General features: G+C 36.9%; 1 protein-coding gene across 1 annotated transcript in view; it reads right to left on the bottom strand.

Moving 5' to 3' along the window:
- LOC145668405 (dual 3',5'-cyclic-AMP and -GMP phosphodiesterase 11A-like) overlaps positions 1–20,852 on the bottom strand; it is a 713,632-nt gene that overhangs the window by 415,826 nt on the left and 276,954 nt on the right. Inside the window, exon 3 of the mRNA XM_081736207.1 lies at positions 11,719–11,789. The gene's annotated coding sequence lies outside the window, so the exon portion shown is untranslated. The remainder of the gene's footprint in view (positions 1–11,718; positions 11,790–20,852) is intronic.

The raw sequence follows: 20,852 nt of genomic DNA, 5'->3' as shown, positions 1-20,852 counted from the left end.
TCCGTATCTTCAGTCAGCTTTCAGTGACAGCAACAATGAGTGTTCAACAACGTCTGATACGTTAACTGTTACCTTTTGAGTTCGAACTTGGGCACGACGTTGCGGCAGCAACCCAAAATATCTAACAGGCAATAGGGGAGGTGTAGTGAACCATTGCACAGCAACTCGTTGGTTCCCGAAATTTCGTTCAAATCGTAAATAAAGTTGATCGGATAAGCTCCGGCCGTTCCAGGGTAACAGATTCTAACAAGGAAACCTTCCGAAAATGATAGTTGCAGTGAAAGATGTGACCTATGCCAATTGAAAGAGCCGTAGCAGAGATGAGCATTCCCAAAAAATTAGCTGCCCATAGCAATAGGTTCAAGAAATATAAGGGGTGGAAGTTCGGGAAACAGCAAGGTTGGATAAGGGGGAAAAAGTGCAAATTCCGCAAAAAAGGGGGCACGGAAAAATACAATGCTGACAAGTGATGTATAGAAAGAGACTTGCCACAATAGGGAACAAATGAAGGCCACAAGTGGGGTTAACAGTGTTGCCAACTGCAATGAAAACATGTTTTGCAAAGAACATTATATGAAGTGAGTACAATATTCAGTGTCAACCTGTCATGTAGAACATAAGATATGACGTGTATAATCAGGGGTACAATCTAACAAAAGAAAATGGAAAAACAGAAGTACGAAAAATACGGAAAAGACGGAGTTGGCCATAATGCGCCAATTTGATCACAGGCTGTGCATATTAGAATGAACAAAACAAGAAAGCACCAACTATGCAGGAAACCGACGTACCTAGAGTCGAAAAGAAAAACGAGTTCCAAAGTTGGCAACACTGGCCATGAAAATCCAGACAAGTCTAATATAGTTAGGCCACTCGCTTCACAAAAAGAAAATTCCAGCAACAGGCATCACTTGGAATGCATCAATGCTGGAGTGATTGAGGCAATCTCAAGTAAGGGAACATGAAATGGTTGGGTTGAGCCAACAACCGATAATAGAAGTAGTGAACATTATGTCATGGTTGGGTCGTATGTGGTAATATACAGGGTGTCCCACCGAACTTTGTGAACTGAAAGATTTGCGAAACGAACAAAAATGTGACGGATCCAGTTGTGCAGGAATGTACCAATGTCAGGGGGTGATAAAGTCTGTGAGAAGCAAGTGCCCCCAGGATCCCCATCATAGAGCCCCAGGAGTCAACTTCAAACTTTCAAATGGCAATAGGGACCGAGTGGTACCTCTTTCGATAGATCATGGAATGTGCAACAACACCTATAGGAAACATTTGCTATATGAAGCATGGTTTTCAAAATGGCCGCCACAAATATATGTTGTGTCTCAACATGGCATCGAACATTGTGATCTCAAATTGCTGCGAAGCGAAAAGAGATGTTGCAAATCCAATTTCACAGGAATGTACTCTTGTCGTGGGCCAAGAAAACTTTGTAAGAAGCAAGTCCCCCAGGGTTCCCTATCATAAGGCTCGAGGGGTCAACCGCAACATTTCAAATGGGAACAGGGGCGCATGATATTTCTTTGGATAGATGAAACACCGCCTATAAGAAACATTTGCTATATGAAGCACGGGTTGCAAAATGGCCGCCAAAAATGCACGTAGTTCTTGTCACCGAGCAGATATTTTTGGCGGCCATTTTGAAATCCTATATAGTAAATATTTCTGATATGCGTTGTTGCATATTCCAAGATTTATCGAAAGAAATATAACTCGACCGATGGTGCCATTTGAAAGTTTGAAGTTGGCCCTTGGGACCCTATGATGGGGGACTTGGGGGCACTTGCGTCTCACAGAAGTTTGTCGCCCGCTGACGGGTACATTCCTGCACAACTGGATGTGTCACATTTTTTTCGCTTTGAAACTATTTCAGTCGCAGAGTTAGGTGGGACACTCTGGATATATCATATAGGCGGTGATAGTAGCTACTGCAGACAGCAGCACAAGATGTTTCCTACGTCACTCCACTGGTGTTGAAAGGAGGATGATAAACAAGTAAGAAGATAAGATAAGTGAGAGGGAGAAGGTGTAGAAAAAAAACAGACAAATGCTATCACAGAAAAGTAAAAGAGTGCGCTGCAAACACTCGTAAGTCACTTGCTTTCCTGCAATTGACTGGTCAAGGTGACTCATAACCTTCTGCTAAAGGTAAACATTAACCTCTGTACGAATGATCATGCTAGATTAGTAGTAAAGGGTAGTGCAACAAAAACATTTGCGGCGATGAAATACGAAAAAACAGAACTTTGTGTAACATATGCACATAATCAATACAAGGAGTTCAGTAATTTCAATGTCAGCGTTTGGGGTTGAAACGAGGAAAGAGAAAAAAACTTGTTTACGGACTTCGCCAGTCTGGAATTTGGTATTTTCTGATAATAAAGGTCACACCTTTTACGTGCCGCACTTGGGAAAGGGTTTGGAAACACTGGGTTAAATATTCAACCGCACGGTGAAGAGCTTTCAAGGCCATGCCTAACAAACAAATGGGCGACACCAGACCGGGATTTCTATCAATTTGATTTTAACGGTTGATCCATATTGTGTGTATAATAGCCCGACAGTCCAGTAAAAATAGCAATGACTCCAGAATTAAATTGCAAAAGAATTATTTACAGCGGTTTTTGTGTGTGCTGCTAACGATGGAGCAAAGTATACTATTGTAACTCTTTTCATAATTCCAACATAGCAGAAACAATCAAGTTGGATTCGTCTTGATCCATGTTGTGTCCAGGGTTATATAAATTTCTGAAAAAAAATAAACATGGCGCATTTTACTTTCATAAAAAGTTATGTTGGTGTGAGGTGTTGGAAACGATGGAACACGTTCTACAACTGTAAATCTTTTCTCAATATCCCAAAATTACAGGTTTGGAAGAAAGTTAATTTCCGCCATGTTGGATTTATTTTTCATACATTCATATAACCCAGGACACAGTATGGATCACGACAAACCCAAAATACCACTTGTTAAAATCGCTCAAATAGTTTAGGTCACAAATGACAGAGATATTCTATCAAAATGCAATAGTGTGTTGCTTTCCGCCATGTTGGAGTTATAGAGTTCAGTGGTCGTCTTTGTTCAATTGTTTTCAATACCAATCTGTCATCTAAAAACGGCTGTCCGAAATTCTGTTCCAGTTTGTCCTGGCTTCACCTAAATATTCAGCTTACGTGACTGGAACACAATATTTTAATGATACCCACGAGACAAGCTTCGGGCCTGTCTCATGAAAACGTTTTAACCTTTCGTTTTGTAAGTAGTATTACTACAAAAAATTCAGTTCTTGTCTTGTAAAAATACTACAACAATATTGTATCGTCTCATCTTGTAGCCATTACCTGTATTTGCACATGTTTATCTGCTCTTCAGTGATACTTCCCCTTGTTTGTGACTCTTTCAGGAATGAATCCGCAAATTGTCATTACTCTCTTGGTTAAGGAGTTTGGTACCAGTAGCGACCCACCGAATGCAGAGGATCTGGAGATGTTTCACAGAATCAAGGAGGAACTACGTAATGATGCTTTTGTTCTTGATCACTATCAGACACTTGTATGTCTCGGTACTGATATATTTGATGCATCTAATGAAGGTATTGAAGATGCGAGTGATGACTTCGTGCGTGTTGAATCGCAGCCGAGCACATCCACCCATGTAGCTCCAAGTGTCAGGTCTCCTTCACAGTTGTCGGGATGTAGCGGCAGCAGTTCTTCCTATGTTCCATCTCCTCCGCAGTTTGGCCGTCCACGAACTCGTACAATAGATTCTGATGCACTCAAGAAGAAAAAGGCTTATTTGTACTACTTTTACGACAATCCGGACGGTTCGCGACGAAAATAATCGAAAGCCGTCATGCACAGACATCGCTGCATCAGGTCATATATGGATGTCGCACGGATCAAGAAGAAGTACTTCTCTTCCCCGCCGGTAACTATGGACGATATAAACCGCGAAGTTTACCGTTGCTTCAAGGAACACGAAGAATCTGGCGCCAGAATACATGACAAGACATTACGAGTATGGGCTCTCCGCATCAAGCACGCCACGGATCCACATATTAGACTTAAGTTTAAGGCCTCGGAATCGCGGGTCTATAAATTTAAGAAGCGCTACAATATTGGTGTACCCACAATATTAACAGACAATTCTCTATGAAAGAGCATGAACTGGCTACTTTGGCAGATTCTTTCCGAACCAAGATCAGGACAATGCTTGATAGTCACGCCATCACGCCCTTTCAATTGTTCAATACCGATTAGAGTAGATTTGTCAAGGAAATGCATACTCATCGCGTGTTTTGTATCAAAAGGTGCAAAACATGTTTACGGTGTTGTTGGATCGATCTCTGCAACATCACATTCGTATATGATAATGCCTGTCATCTCTGCTGATGGAACACTCTTGTCACCAATGTATGTGCAAGTGGCAGAAGGCAAAGGAACATTTCCCCAAAAGACCAAAGACTTTTTGTCAACTCTTCCGAATATTAAGGCCTTCCCAAATATAACCGCAAACATGCGGAAGAGTGATTTAAGCATGTTCTATGCCAACGTGTTTTGGCAAAGTTTGGCAGAAAGAAACCTAACTGATGTTGTGCTACTTGTTGATTTTTGGACAGCGAACAGAGACACCAACTTGCTCTACGAGCATGTACTATCCGGAGTTAATTTCAAAGTTGAGCTTTTCCCTCCTGGTTGTAGGGTCTGATACAACACTTGATGTTTATTTTTTTTAGACCATAAAAGAACTTTGTGCTCTGTGTTACAGAGCTTGTGTTATCAGATACTCACTTTAACATTTGGTCCCCGCGAGAATTTTCTGAAACTTCAAGCCTTAACCCATTACCAGTTTACGGCATCTTTATTCAAGCTTTTGGTTATATTTGCTTTCTACACGTGTGGATATGTGATAGAAAGACCACCAAAGGTTCCGACACCTCTAGAGTATTGTTTCGAGACATTCACAGGCGATCATTGTACCATGTGTGACGGATTGGCAGTATTCCGCTGTGCTCACTGCAAATGTATCTTCTGTTTGCACCATTGTCTCATCGAAAAATTGCACGCACAATGTTGACGAGCATGCAAAATGATGCGAAGGCTAGTGCCTGTTGCCGGAATTTCCTTTTTGTGAAGCGAGTGGCCTAACTATATTAGACTTGTCTGGGTTTTCATGGCCAGTGTTGACAACTTTGGAACTCGTTTTTCTTTTCGACTCTAGGTATGTCGGTTTCCTGCATAGTTGGTGCTTTCTTGTTTTGTTCATTCTAATATGCACAGCTCGTGATAAAATGTGGCGCATTATGGCCAACTCCGTCTTTTCCGTATTTTTCGTACTTCTGTTTTTCCATTTTCTTTTTTTAGATTGTACCCCTGATTATACACGTCGTATCTTATGTTCTACATGGCAGGTTGACACTGAATATTGTACTCACTTCATATAGTGCTCTTTGCAAAACATGTTCTTTTCATTGCAGTTGGCAACACTGTTAACCCCACTTGTGGCCTTCATTTGTTCCTTATTGTGGCAAGTCCCTTTCTATACATCACTTGTCAGCATTGTATTTTGCCGTGCCCCCTTTTTTGCGGAATTTGCACTTTTTCCCCCTTGTCCAACCTTGATGTTTCCCGAACTTCCACCCCTTATATTTCTTGAACCTATTGCTATGGGCAGCTATTTTTTGGGGAATGCTCATCTCTGTTACAGCTCTTTCAATTGGCATAGGTCAGATCTTTCACTGCAACTATCATTTTCGGAAGGTTCCCTTGTAAGGCCAGACGACACGCCACTCGTCAGGACAAAGATTGTCCAACTAACTAGGTATGTCTCAATTTGTGCTTCAAACTCGGGAAAATCATCAGGAACTTCCACATTGTGTCACACGCAGAGCCGTAGCTAGAGATTTCGGCGCCCGGGACGAAGTAGAATTCGGCGCCCGCTACAATCACTACCAAGCTTTTACTTCCCCCGGATTTTTTTCATATAAGAAAAGCAGCTTTTTGTTGTTATTTCATTATTATTATTATTATTATTATTATTATTATTATTATTATTATTATTATTATTATTATTATTATTATTATTATTATTATTATTATTATTAAGCTACTTGGACAGACTACTGCAACAGGCAAAAGCGATCATTATGTATTCTTTTACAAATAAGAGCTGTTTCCAAGAGGCTTATTTTGGACGTTTTGTTAAACTTGACAAAACTACCTTTGATTGGTATACAGATCAGTTATGGAAATTCACAGTACAACTATTTGTAACATTTCATACTATCGATAAGAAATAAAATTTCAATACTATGTGCTTTAAAATTTTTGAAATCGGTGATAGCTTTAATTTTCAGTAATAATTACAAACTTTTGTAATTTAATCCTGTATCTGACCACATAAATAGCATTTTAATTTCGATTCTTTTAATATCAGTAATTAAACGATTGTTGAATTTGTTAATGATAAACTTTCTTTTATTAACCTACTCTTAAGGGTCGGTAGTGTGATATCATTGTTTTAAATGTACACTCATGTCCAAAATTATTGTCGCATGTCTATAAATATGTTGTTCTAGGACTATAATTTGATAACAAATTCGCCAAATTGCATGTCAAAAGAGCAGTAAATAAGAACAATAAAACGAAAATAATTTAGCAACATATTCTTTTACTCGTTGTAATTTTCGTATTTATAATTCTTTCCTATGAAATTTACCATAAATATACATTTCCCGATTATACACATAGTATCAGTATTAAAAGTACCCTGCAAAATCATTATTAAATTAAATTCTTACAAGAAGACAGTTATAGATATGCGACAATAATTCTGAACATGAGTGTACATGCCCCAACAGAAGGTAAGGATGACGATATAAAAGACACTTCTTAAAAAGAAGTATTACGGGTATTCGACCAAGTCTCGCGATGCCATACGAAAATTCTATTAGAGAATTTCAATGTGAAGGTAGGACGAGAGGATATTTTCAAACCGGTTATAGAGAAAGAAAATCTGCATAAGGAAAGTAATGACAACGGCGTTAGTTTCGTGAACTTTGGAGCATCCCAAAACTTTATCGTGAAGAGTTCAAAATTCCCACATCGCGACGTTCATAAATACACATGGACCTCGCCAGAAGGAAGAACACACAATCAAATTGATCACGTTTTAGTAGATAGACGAAGACAATCTGACACAATTGCTGTTCGGTCGTACAGGTGACCCGACTGTGACACTGATTACTATCTAGTAGCAGCGATAACAAGAGAGATTATCGTTGAATAAAGAGAATATTCAACAGAGAATATATCTGAAAACGGAAAGGTTTAGTTTAAAGAAATTAGAAGAGAACCAGGCGAGAGCGGAATAGATTCTCGTTTTTAGAAGGTTTTGAGATCACTAGTATTGATGATACTTAGGTACAAACTAAGGATAGCATTAAAATTTCAGCAAGAGAAAAATTGGGACACGCGGAAATATGTAGGAACAAATCATTGTTCGACCAAGAATGCACCAAACTAACGGAGAATGGAAAATAGGCGAAACTGCATTGGCTACAAAAAGATCCGAACAATATAACTAAACTAAATTTCGTTAACATGAGACGGGAAACTTCCAAAATATTTAGAAGAGAGAAATGCGATTTTTTGAAAGTTTAAATTAATGAACTTGAAGGTAATAGTAAAAGAAAAAAAATCGAGACAAGGGCATCAACGAATTTAAGAAAGGGTATCAACCTCGCGCATTTTATATTAAAGAGAAACAACGGAACAATTCTTATTCATACAGATAGCATCTTGAATAGATAGAAATATTTCTTTCACGATTTGCTTAACATGCAGCTAAAAACTAATGTTCTGGGGAAAGGGAAATGCACAGCAGAACCATAAATTTCAGTGGCTTGCCGAACAGAAGTAGAAGTTGCTATAAAGAAATTAAAGAAACACAAATCTCCGAGTGCAGATGAAATTCCGTCAGCTTTAATTTTAGCTCAGAGGAAAAAATTGCGGAGGAAGATGCACAAACTCGTTCTCCTTATCTGGAACAAGGAGGAATTACTACAAGAGTGGAAATAATGAATCATTGTTCCAATTCACAAGAAAGGCTACAAGCGGATTGTAATAATTATCGAGGAATTTCTCTTGTGTCAACATCCTATAAAATCCTCTCAAATATTTTATTAGCAAGATTGATCCCATACACAGTTAAAATTATTGGAGATTATCGGTGTAAATTTAGACGAAATCAATCACGAATGGACCAGATATTTACCATTCGATAAATATCCGAAAAAAATGGGAATACAATACCCCGGTACATCAATTATTTATTGATTTTAGAAAGGCTTACGATTCAAATAGGAGATAAATATTATACAATATTCTTGCAGAATTTGGTATACCGAAAAAGCTAGTTAGATTAATTAAGATGTGTTTAAACGAATCCCAAAGTAAAGTCCGAGTAGGAAACTTCTTGCCCTCGACCTTCCTCGTCGAGAATCGCCTGCAACAAGGAGATACGTTGCCGACATTATTGTTCAATTTATTCTGGAGTACGCTATAAGAAAAATCAAAGATAGCAATCAGGGTCTAGAGCTAAATGGTGCTGTATTCGCCAGGTTATGGTGTATGCTGATGATGTAAATCTCATAGGAGACGATAGGAGAAAAATAGAAAGAAATGCAGAGGCATTATTAAATGCTTACAGGTTTAGAAGTAAATGCAGAAAAAACTAAGTAGATGAAAGTTTACTGGGATCGTAATACTGCAAATTATGGATGCGTCAAAGTATCAAATAATATTTTCGATAAAGTGGATACTTTCAAATATCTAGGACCAATATTGGTAGACCAAAATCATATCCCCGACTGAAAGCAGAGAATTCGTGTTATTTATCAGTTCAAAATCAAAATTATTTCCGTTGAAGAATTTGAAGCTCAAAGTACATAGAACAATAATCATGCCTGTCGTTCTGTATTGTTGCGAAACATAGTCGCTTACTTTAAGGGAAGAACGCAAACTGAAAGTATTTGAGAATAAAATCCTGAGACGAATATTCGGACCCAAGAGGAACGGCAATCGGTAATGGCGGAAACTTCATAACGAGGAGCTGACTAATTTACACCTTTTACCAAACATTGCTAGAGTCTTCAAATATAAGAGGCTCAGGTGGGCAGGTCATGTAGCAAGAATGAAAGAAAGTAGGATCGCTTTCAGATTTTTGACTAGAAATCCAATCGGAAAACGTCCATTTGGAAGACCTAGGTGCAGATTTAAGGTCAATAGTAAAATGGATCTCGCAGAAATAGGAATACAAAGTAGAATTCCTATTCAGTTGGGTAAAGACAGCAGTCATTGGAGAGATTTTATGAAAGCGGCATTGAACCTCCGGGTGCTATAGGCCATAGAGTTAATAATAATAATAATATATTTTATTGTACTTAACACCCAAAGGCAATTACAAAGTACAACATTTTATATACAATCATCAAAGGATGAGTAACATCAAACATACATATAACTAGTATTTAAACATGAAAATTACAATAAGTATAACCTTTTTTCCTTCTTCAGGTTATAATATACAAAAACAAATCTACAATTTATCAATTAACATCTCAAAACACTTTCGCTTGAAAGTCTTAAATTTATACTGAAATATATCTAAACCCATAATCCAAATTCTATTACCCGCATCACATAATTTATACAGTGGAGAATTTTTGTTAGTACTTATTCTATTATGAAGCATGTAAAAAGTATTTCTTCCTCTTAGATTTTGTCGAGGAATATAAAAAGGTAATCTACCTAATAAAAACATATTATCTTCCCTATTGTCAATCAATTTTTTAAGATATAACACTATTTGTATAAACCTCCTTTTTTCTAATGACAATTTAAATTCTTTAAGAAGAACTTTGTAAGAAATATATTGTGTTTGTATACCAAATATTTTATAGGCAGTATGTTTGAATAATTTGTTTTGAACTTTCTCAATTTGTTGTTTTTGACACTGATAAAAAGGATCCCAAACTATAGATGCATATTCTAATTTTGATCGTACAAATGCATTATATAACGATAATATAGTTCTAGTATTTTTAAAATAATGACTTGACCTTTTTATAAAACCGAACATTTTAAAAGCTTCATTAGTTATTATATTTATATGGTGTTTGAATTTCAAATTCATGTCAAACCATACCCCTAGATCTCTTATAATTTCCTTCCTTTTTAACCTCTGGTCTCCTATAATATATTCAAACAATATTTGTTTTTTGTTGAGTGTATAAGTCATTACATAACATTTAGAAATATTCAGTTGGAATTTGTTTTTCACACACCACTCACTTAGTCTATTTATATCCGACTGTAATGTATTACAATCCCTCTCTGTTTGGATTTCATTATATAATTTGGTGTCGTCTGCAAATATCAGGCATGATGTATGTTTAAAAGCTTCTGGTAGATCATTAATCGTTATCAGAAAAAGTAAAGGACCTAAATTTGATCCTTGCGGTACCCCTGAATATACTGAATATTGTTTAGATTTGATATTATTAAAGATTACATTAGAGTTAGTTCTTTTACGGTAAAAAATATTTTGTGAAATATAACGGAAATTCAGAAGGTTTATGTTTTGTATGTATGTAGATAGAATGTTTCATATGCACAGTGAGGCAATTAGAAAATTAGGCTAATTTTTTTGCTGCGTACTTATAGTTTTAACACGAACGTTTGTCATAGTAGTGATGAATATTGTACGTGACTTCGGGAAAACGTGCAGAAATTTGCAGGTCGTGTGGTCACCAGAGCGTTTCGTAATGCAACCAAGTGTAGTCTGGTGTTTTGATACATCGCCACTGCTTCAACAATGGAACAAAAAACTGATTATCAAGTTCTGTGCATGCTTAGGGGGAAACTCAAACGGAAACATTTGAGATGGTGAAAAAGGTTTGTGGAGATAATTGTCTTTATCATTGCCGTGTTCTTGAATTACTTAAGAGGTAAAGTGGTGGCATAGAGTCTCTGGGTATTTGTTAAGTAGTATGTTACCGAAGGGTAAGGGGAAAAAAGAAGGAATATCACAAAACTGCATTTCCGAGAAAACGGCGTTTGAATATTGAAAACCGCGTAAAAAGAATAGGGTTATTAAATATTTTGCCCCTTTTTACATGGACATTTCTACATCTACGAAACGAATATGTGGCATATACAGTCAAATAGTATTAAGAGTCGCCAATAGATAGGACAAAGCACCCGATAAAGCACATACATGGATGGACATTCCTTGTTTTTTCCCCTCACCCTTCAAATGAGTATAAGAATTTTATATGAATCTTACAGAGTTTTAAGACGTTATAACCATGTGGATCGCTCATAGCTGTGGCCAACAAAACATGTCTTCAAATATCAGTACATCCTGTTAAGAGAACAACTTCCGATTTCATGTTTAACTGCATACATGTTCTAGTTGAAAAGATACCATTTTATTATAAAAAGCAATGAATAATAATGAAAAATACTGTGCAGTGAATGTATAATATACGTTGTGAGAAGGAAGATTAACAGTTGAAATATATAAATAGTATCAAATATGGCGCTGCATTGTATTAAAAATATTGTAAAATAGTATACTACAAATACGTAATGTAAAGTTACATAAAAGTTTTTTAAAAAAGTAATAATAGTATGCTTACTTACCTTTGATATTAAATGAACTTCAATTGGATAAGTTGTTTCATTTTCTCCTATATAATTACACTTTTGTTGACCTGTAAAACAAAGAGAAAAAGGTTATTTCAATATAACAAAAAAGGTAATCATGAAAATTTTTAAAGCTATTTCATTCGACCCAAAAATAAAAAAATGGATAGATTTATTTATTTTTATTTATTTATTTATTTAACAAACACCAGATACAGCTCAGAGGCCATTTTATACTGGATATCTAACAACAACAACAACAACAACAACAACAACAATGGAAAGGATTTGGGAAGGTGTCGGCCAGAGTCTGTTTAGTAGGTACCATCCCGGCATTTGCCTGGTAGAACTGAGGAAAACCCTGGAAAACCCCAGTCAGGATGGTCGGCAGCGGGATTCCAACCCGCGACCTCCCGAATGCGAAGCCAAGGCTCTACCACTTGAGCTATTTCTTACATGTTGCACCTTGTCACAAACCAGCACCCTTTAGGTATCACAAGATTTATTAGGTTTCCTTAAATAGGAAAGGTGGATTCATGTGGACAAATGTATAGTAATGAATAGCAGTCTTGATTCGGAAGCGGGGTGTCCTGGGTTCGAATCCAGTGGCTGGCCATATTAACTGAGGTTTTCCCAGTTTTTCTTCAGTTCTATCTGGTGAATGCTGAAATAGTACTTTGTATGTAGGACTTAGCTGATTTCTTTACATTCCTTTCCCATTGTTATTATTAAGATCATGTAAGTAGAACTTATAAGAATATAATGTTAATACGTCCGTCTGTTAGTCACCCAGTACGATAACTTTTGAATGAAATCAATTTTTTGAATTCTGTTCCTTGCACTAGATATCTAGAGCGATTAACTTAATTGAGCTCGTTAATGGAGTCTATCCATTAATATCTTTAACAAAAATGATGACTTTAAAGATAGTTATCCGTATCATGTGCATGTAAATTTCGCGTGATCCCATTTACTATCTTAACAGAATTTATTTTTAATTATTCGAATGTATATTGGTCGAACAGGCAGTATCAGCCAGCTTGTCAGTAAATGAAGACCCAAACTGTTGAGACCAAAGATGTAAAAACAATATAAAGAATTCAACAAAAATACAAAATAATTATTATTTTCATTAATTCACTAGTTATACAGGGTGTTAATGAACTGTATCGACAAATTAAAAGAGGTGATTCTTCACATGAAAATAAGAAAAATAGCTTATATGGGCCTATGGAGAGATACGCGTATGTATAGTTTTAGAGTTAGGGCCGTCAAAAAAAGCATGGAAAATCTCATTTTCAACACGTGTTATTTCGAATGCGGGAAACCGTGGAGTGGGGACATATTTCAGCGTAAAAAAATTTATACTTAAAGGCACCCAAAACGCATATTTCAGTAATGTCCAATGGTTTCACATGGAATTTTCGTACAGCGCATAATTCCCAGGCATACTTCAAAGAATGTTCATATATGCTCTGATTTCAAGGTAGGTTTAAAGGAATCAAAGACTAAACCTTCACAACAGTGAACACGGAGGGCTTCGTAGGAAAACCAGGAGTGTTATTAACTATCAAGTCCATAGTTCCTCATGTTAAGAATAACGTCACGTTTTTCACATATCGTGAACTAAAACATAGCAACCTGAACACGAGTGAGTGGGGTGCTGGTTCACTGCTGTCGATTTTCCCAAACATTTGGACTTCCCACCGAAGCATTCTGTGTTCACTGCTGTCAAGGTGTGTATTTTACCGTGGCTCCCTTTGCCTCTAACTTTAAAATATAAACACCTTTGGCTTTAGAGACCACATGGACGACTGGAAAACCCAAAGATGGCTTCGAGTCAACCTTGAAAAACTACAGTCATCGCATTCTCCAAGTGCCGCATTTCCCTACCCGTAAAGCTAACTTTCAGAAATTTCCAATACCTTACCAAATTCTTAGAAATTCACTTGGACAGAGAATTTATCTCCCACATGTATCTTTAGCAGACTGCCGCAAAGCCAAGCAACGACTGTGAGCGATCTCCTGATAACTCCCCTCAACTCAACTCACCACCAAAACAAAAAGGTATCTCTACGTCACCATGGTTTGTCCAATTTTCCCGTATGCTAGCCCAGCATAGCTACATGCACCACGCACATACCGTGCTAAATTTCAACTTGTCCAGAACCATGCTGCTAGGCTCATCACCGGACATACTCGCAATGCTAGGATTGCTTAGCTTCACAAAGACTTGGACCTCGACTATCTCAAAGACATTATAAATATCCAGAGCAAGAAGTTTCGGTGTATCATCCACAACATAAATCACGAAGTTCTCCAACATATTGGCACTGTTCCATCTATGCGTCAAATTTATGCTAAGCTTCAGCCAAAATCATCTTTCGGGTTCTCATCACTTCGGACACTACTTTGTGTCTACCACTTATAGAACTCAAAACACCGGCCAACCTACACTGTCACCTCTACCGGACTCAAACACTGACTATATCAACGAAGGATCGAAGATTAAAACAAATAACATGACACATCATAAATGAAAATTACACACATCCTCAGATCACAGATACACACACTACACTTACCCTACCTCAAGAAGCACTACGTTTCTCCAACCTCATATGCCGATAATTCAAATATTACTCACGTCAAATATGAGGCATGGATATTGAGATACCCGAAATTTAAACTCGATATTGTCAAGACAATCTTCTACCTTCGGCCACCTTAAAGTCAAAGCATATTTGAGAATTATGTTGAGAGAATCTATGGGAATTATAACCTGCAGGGAATCTCTTGCACACCCATTGGGGAATTCTGAAATACAATTGTTTGGATGGTATATCTGTGACGTCCTTAACGCTATAAGTTGACCCTCCTTTATCTCTCGAACTCGAAATAGTGTGTGTTGAAGTTTAGCTCTTCCAAAACTTGTGACACCCCTAGATCTGGAACGATACGATGAACTTTTTCTTTTATTTTGATAAGATGAATCACTTATTACAGGTTTTCGGTATAGTTTATTAACACTCTTTGAATAAACATACGCATAAACTTCATATCCTAAGGTACTGTTCATTCTTTAGAGATTTCTTTGCAACATCTACAAGCAACCCTCTTTTTGCGTCAGATGCTAAACTAACAAGATTCTACTGCATCTTTCATCTAGATAACTTCCTGTCATCTTCTGAGAAGTGAAGTAATTAAGCGTGAAGATTTCTTTAATGATGTTTCTCACTTCGATGCATCTTTAGTATCAAATTACGATGACAAAAAAATCACAGCTCTATGGAAATTTCTTCATGCAATTAGAATCTAACAAGCATTGCTGTACGTTGTTACAAAAGAGAGAGAAAGAGGAGAATTTATCATTCAGAAGAAATTTTTTTACAAACTCATCATATTTTTTATGTTATTATTCAATCCAGACAGCTTAATATTTTGCACTTCACTATTTTTTAACGAGGATTATTTATTTAGAAAGAATTGAAACGTAACACAGCGAGAAGCTTATCATAAATTATCTTCAGCTTTACATTTTTAAAAAAGTATATTATATCTAATATTATTTTTGACAACTGTATCCTTTTTCATTTTGAAATGAAAATGAAATGAAATCTTTCAGTTTTACGTCCCACGGTTATGCCAGCTAGGCCCAAGGAGACGTGATAATGATCAATGAAGACGATGGTGGAGTAAATAAAGTGGGAGGAAATGGGAGAACCCCGAGAAAACCCACGCACACAATGTTTGTCCACCACAAAGTCCACTTGGCGCGAGCTAGAATCTAACTGGTTACCCCGCGCACCAGAAGTGAACGCTCTCTAACACTTTTTTTAAAGTTCGTCCCAACCAGGATGTTAGTCACCATGGTCATCTCACATACAGTCTACGTAGAGGATAGTTAAAATTCCGACCATGCTCTTCAGAAGGATTCGAACCTTTATCAGTGGATTGCACTTCATGATCCGAAGCCGAACGCCCGAGACCACTTAAAATGCGAGATATGGTATTAAGGGAGCAAAGAACTTCTTCTAGATTACCACTAAGTCACCGCGGGCCGTCGTTTTGATTTTCATATTTTATTATGATCACCTCAAAGAGTCATAATGTTTCAGTAGTTTCATATCTAGAGGATGTTCTTTGCTCCCTTAATATATTATCTTGCATTTTTGCCGTACTCATACTCGCACAATTTTGTTTCTAATTTCAGCGAAATATACTGACTTGAGAACGTAATAATTTATAACTAACATAATACTACAACAACAATAACATAGTGTATTAAAGTATTTTGACTATATTGCAGATTACCAGCCCTCCCTGCTACTCTGGTCGGTAGTGTATGTGCCTTTCGTGCACATGGTCCCGGGCTCAATTCCCGGTAGGAGGGTACCAAAAAAATCACAACATTTCATTATCATTAATCTTCCGTTTACTTTAGCGAAAAGGCTATAACAGTGGGAAGCGCAACTAAAACAAAATTTGAAGATTTTCCCTATATCTCAATTGGGATGGACGCAGCAGACTGACTCCCGGGATCCATTGTGCTCTCAGCTGCATCATGTTAAACATCGAAAATTTTGTTCCCCCTTGGGTATCTAAAGGCCACGGTGGATCAGTGATAGGACGTTGTACTCTGGTGCGTCGGGTCCATGATTCGATCCACCAAGTGAGCTTTTTGGTAGACAAACACCATGTGTGTGTGTGTTTTGTTGGAGTGCGCTCCCGTTTCCTTCAACTTCATTCATTCTCATCATTATCGTCTCCCCTACCTTGTATGGCATAACCGTGACATGTAAAAATGAAAGATTTCGTTTTATTTCGCGCAGGTAATAAGTCTATTTGTAGAACAGGAAGTTACGAGCTTCAGATAAAGAGTGCTAATCATTCGGATATACGTGATGATCAAAGTTAAAGTTATGTTCAGGAAAATAACTAGATTTAAATTGTGGTGACAAGGAACATAGGCAGAAATATTGGTACGGACACTTTTGTGCGTTATCACAAAGTTGTTCTGTTTTACAACAAATACATCAAACTTTTTTTTAAATTGCGTTTCTCTGTTACTCTCTCTTTTTCTCTCTCTTTTTCAATCTCTCTGGTTTGATCTTTCTAATACTAAGTAATTTTCAAAACTTTTGTACCTAGTTGTGTAATTCCGAAACAGAAAACAGTAAACATATATTCTATACAGTAGCGTACACAGAATTTCATCAAGAAAAAAGGGGAGAAGAAAGGTTCAAGTTAAAAAATTCATATCGTTTCAGGGCTTTTGTATACATATATAATACGGTAAATGTTTATTTCTTCATAATGTTATGTTTAAGGGGACTTAAAACCCGGAAATCCTCTCTTGCACACGCCACTGATTCCTAGATTGTTCTTTTATTATTTTATTTTCGTTCTTTTTACTCTTTTTTCTATTTTTATTTTGGCGATTTTTGTACATCCTCTTCTGACAGAATGCCACAGGCTTGGTATTCTACCGGAGATTCACCACGGGAACAGTCCTTCCTGTTCCATTGGTGGTTGAAGGCTTTTCAATGCTCAGAGACCTTTCTCTCTTTCTGCCTTCAGCTAATCTTTCTTTCAGAATATTCTTGACATCTGAACTCGTTCAGTTAACTGTGGTCGTTTACCTTGTCTTTTGTCTCTCTTCCTTATCCTTTATCTCTCTCTTCCGTTTCGTACGGTTTCGTACTAGAAAGTCAATCTATTTCATTTGCATGTTCAGTGTGAAGTATTGCTGCCAGCACTAATAGTGAACATACATGATTCTAAACGTTGAAATAATGGTAGAAAATGAAGTAGTCTTTGAACTTTCGATACTTTACCGTAGCCAAAGGTAAGGTTTAAGACTGTAAAGGTCGTTTCCTTTAGCAGTTCTTCTAAAAACTCTTCGGAAGCGCAGAGGGAATGTAAACTTTCAATAGATTGGACATACGAACGTTGATTTAAATATGATCAGGGTTTCTTAAAACATGACGTAAATGTTGATTTAGCTGTTGATCAAAATGATTTAATTTTGAATTAAATTTTTTGGTGTGCGTGTGTGTTGTGATCTGAGGATTACAAGCGTATGTAATCATAAATCAATTTTGTTCTTTCTCATTAGACTTGAAACAAGTAGGTAGATGTTTTCCAACTCTATCAAAAGTTTTGACAACTCTATTGATAATACACAAACGTCTCAATTTGCCAGTAACTCTTATTCCTAATAGTACATAGTGAAACTAATAGGTGTCGCTATCTGCCTTCAAGATACCATAAGCCTCCAGACAGTTTTTAGATTTAAAACAGTTGTGACAATGTAATTGCATTAAACTGTATTTTTTAAATTATTTGAAAATTGATGATGACGATACTGAATATAAAGTGCTTTGATGTTTATTATAAGAAGTAGTAAATAATTAGTGATATTAATTAAGCACGATTTTAACGTATAGTGTACAGGGGCATTGGAGGTTTGATGACTAATATCTTGATGTTGCAAAATTTCCTCAGTCTACTGGGATTAATCTCCGCATAATTTCTTTCTATCCCACATAATTACTTGCTCGAAATTCAGGATTTTTTGGTGATTTCTAGGACATTCCTTGTAATTTTTGTCAAGTCTTTGCCTTCTTGACATTGTAGGCGCAATGTCGTACACAGGAGAAATACTATCTGATATACAAAATTTTGAAAAACGTTTTTTTAATTTAGAAATAATTATTTAGTTCCTATATGATAGAGGCAGGCCCCGCATCCCTCACGGTGCCTGAGACCGATATTGTCGTAGTATTCGGCCCATTATATCAGTAACTACAAGGTGTACAACTTTGCTTCCGCTGTTTTTCCCCCAAAATATGACGCTTTAATGAAACAAATTGCTTACCCAGGCATTATTCAAAGTCTTGTCCATCGCTGGCCACTACTCTCTCCCATCTTTCCGGCCGCGTCGAAAAAATGTTTCATCTTTGGAGGCGATCCACAAATCGATCCACTTTTTGACTTCTTCATAAGATCGGACGTGTTGGTCAGCCAGGTCATGCGCCATTGATCGAAACAGGTGATAATCAGAGGGAGCGATGTCTGGAGAGTACGGCGGGTGCGGTAGGACTTCCCATCTTAACGTTTCCAAGTACGTTTTGACCACTTTTGCAACGTAGGGTCGAGCGTTGTCGTGCTGCACAATCACTTTGTCGTGCCTCTCGCTGTATTGTGGCTGTTTGTCATTTAATGCTCGGCTCAAACGCATTAATTGCGTTTGATAACGATCACCTCTGACTGTTTCACTTGGTTTTAACAGCTCATAGTACACGACGCCGAGCTGGTCCCACCAAATGTAGAGCATGATCTTGGAGCCATGAATATTCGGTTTTGCCGTCGACGTGGAAGCATGGCCGGGATATACCCATGATTTTTTGCGTTTAGGGTTATCGTAATAAACCCATTTTTCGTACCCGGTCACAATGCGATGCAGAAATCCCTTCCGTTTTTGCCTCTGAAGTAACTTCACAAACACACAAACGCCGTTCAACGTCTTTTGGTTTCAACTCATACGGGACCCAAGTTCCTTCTTTCTGAATCATACCCATGGCTTTGAGCCGTTTTAAAATGGCTTGTTGTGTCACTCCCAATGATCGTGCCAATTCTTCTCGAGTTTGACGCGAGTCTTGACTCAGCAATGTCTCCAATTCTGCATCTTCGAAAACTTTCTGTCTTCCACCACTATGCCGGTCTTCGAGTTTAAAGTCACCGTTCTCTCACTAATAGCGTTCTCACCATAAGTACTTGAGAGCATTCGATGAGACGCAGCCGCAGTTTCCTTCATATTAAAACTAAAAAGTAGAATCTCCCACAAATGGCGAGAATTTGGCTCGTAAACTGACATTTTCAATCGAGAACTACTTTACAATGCACACATAAATCGACTAATGCTTGAATGGGGTTATGTTGACAGAGGTCCAAGCTAACTGCCTGACGTCTGCGATCTGTTTATTTCGACCGCTACTTACCGCTGTAGCCATCTATCGGAAAACGGCGGAAGCAAAGTTGTACACCTTGTACGTACACAAAATATAGTGTTGTCCACGAGACGAGGAATAAATTTTATACATTAATTTATAAAATGAGACGAGGAATAAATTTTATAAATGAATTCACAAAACGAGATGAGGAATAAATTTTATACATAAATTCATAAAACGAAACGAGAAATAAATTTTATAAATAAATTCAGAAAACTAGACGAGGAATAAACTTTATACATAAATTTACGAAACGAGACGAAGAATACATTTTATAAATAAATTCACAAAACGAGACGAGGAATAAATTTTACACATATATTTGCGAAGCGAGACAAGAAATAAATTTTATATATAAATTCATAAAACGAGACGAGGAATAAATTGTATACGGTACATAAATTTACGAAACAAGACGAGGAATAAATTTTACAAAGAAATTCACAAAACGAGACGAGGAATAAATTTATACATAAATTTACGAAACGAGACGAGGAATAAATTTTATACATAAATTTACGAAACGAGACGAGGAATAAATTTTATACATACATTTACAGAACGAGACGAGGAATAAATTTTATGCATAAATTTACAGAACGAGACGAAGAATGCATTTTATAAATAAATTCACAAAACGAGACGAGGAATAAATTTTATACATATATTTGCGAAGCGAGACAAGAAATAAATTTTATATATAAATTCATAAAACGAGACGAGGAATAAATTGTATACGGTACATAAATTTACGAAACAAGACGAGGAATAAATTTTACAAATAAATTCACAAAACGAGACGAAGAATAAATTTTATACATAAATTTACGAAACGAGACGAGGAATAAATTTTATACATAAATTTACGAAACGAGACGAGGAATAAATTTTATACATAAATTTACAGAACGAGACGAAGAAGAAATTTTATTCATAAGTTTAAGAAAGGAGACGAGGAATACATTTTATACATAAATTTACGAAAAGAGACGAGACGAAAAAACTTATTTGCCGTCTCGTCCTATCTTCCCCTGCTCCCGCCAAGTGAGTGGTAGACAAACACCGTGTGCGTAGGTTTACTCGGGGTTCTCCAGTTTTCTCCCACTTTCTTTATTG

This window comes from Thermobia domestica, chromosome 13, assembly GCF_964235325.1.
Source record: "Thermobia domestica chromosome 13, izTheDome1.hap1.1, whole genome shotgun sequence".
Classification (NCBI taxonomy): Eukaryota; Metazoa; Arthropoda; class Insecta; order Zygentoma; family Lepismatidae; genus Thermobia; species Thermobia domestica.
This window is presented reverse-complemented; position numbering and strand designations above follow the sequence as displayed.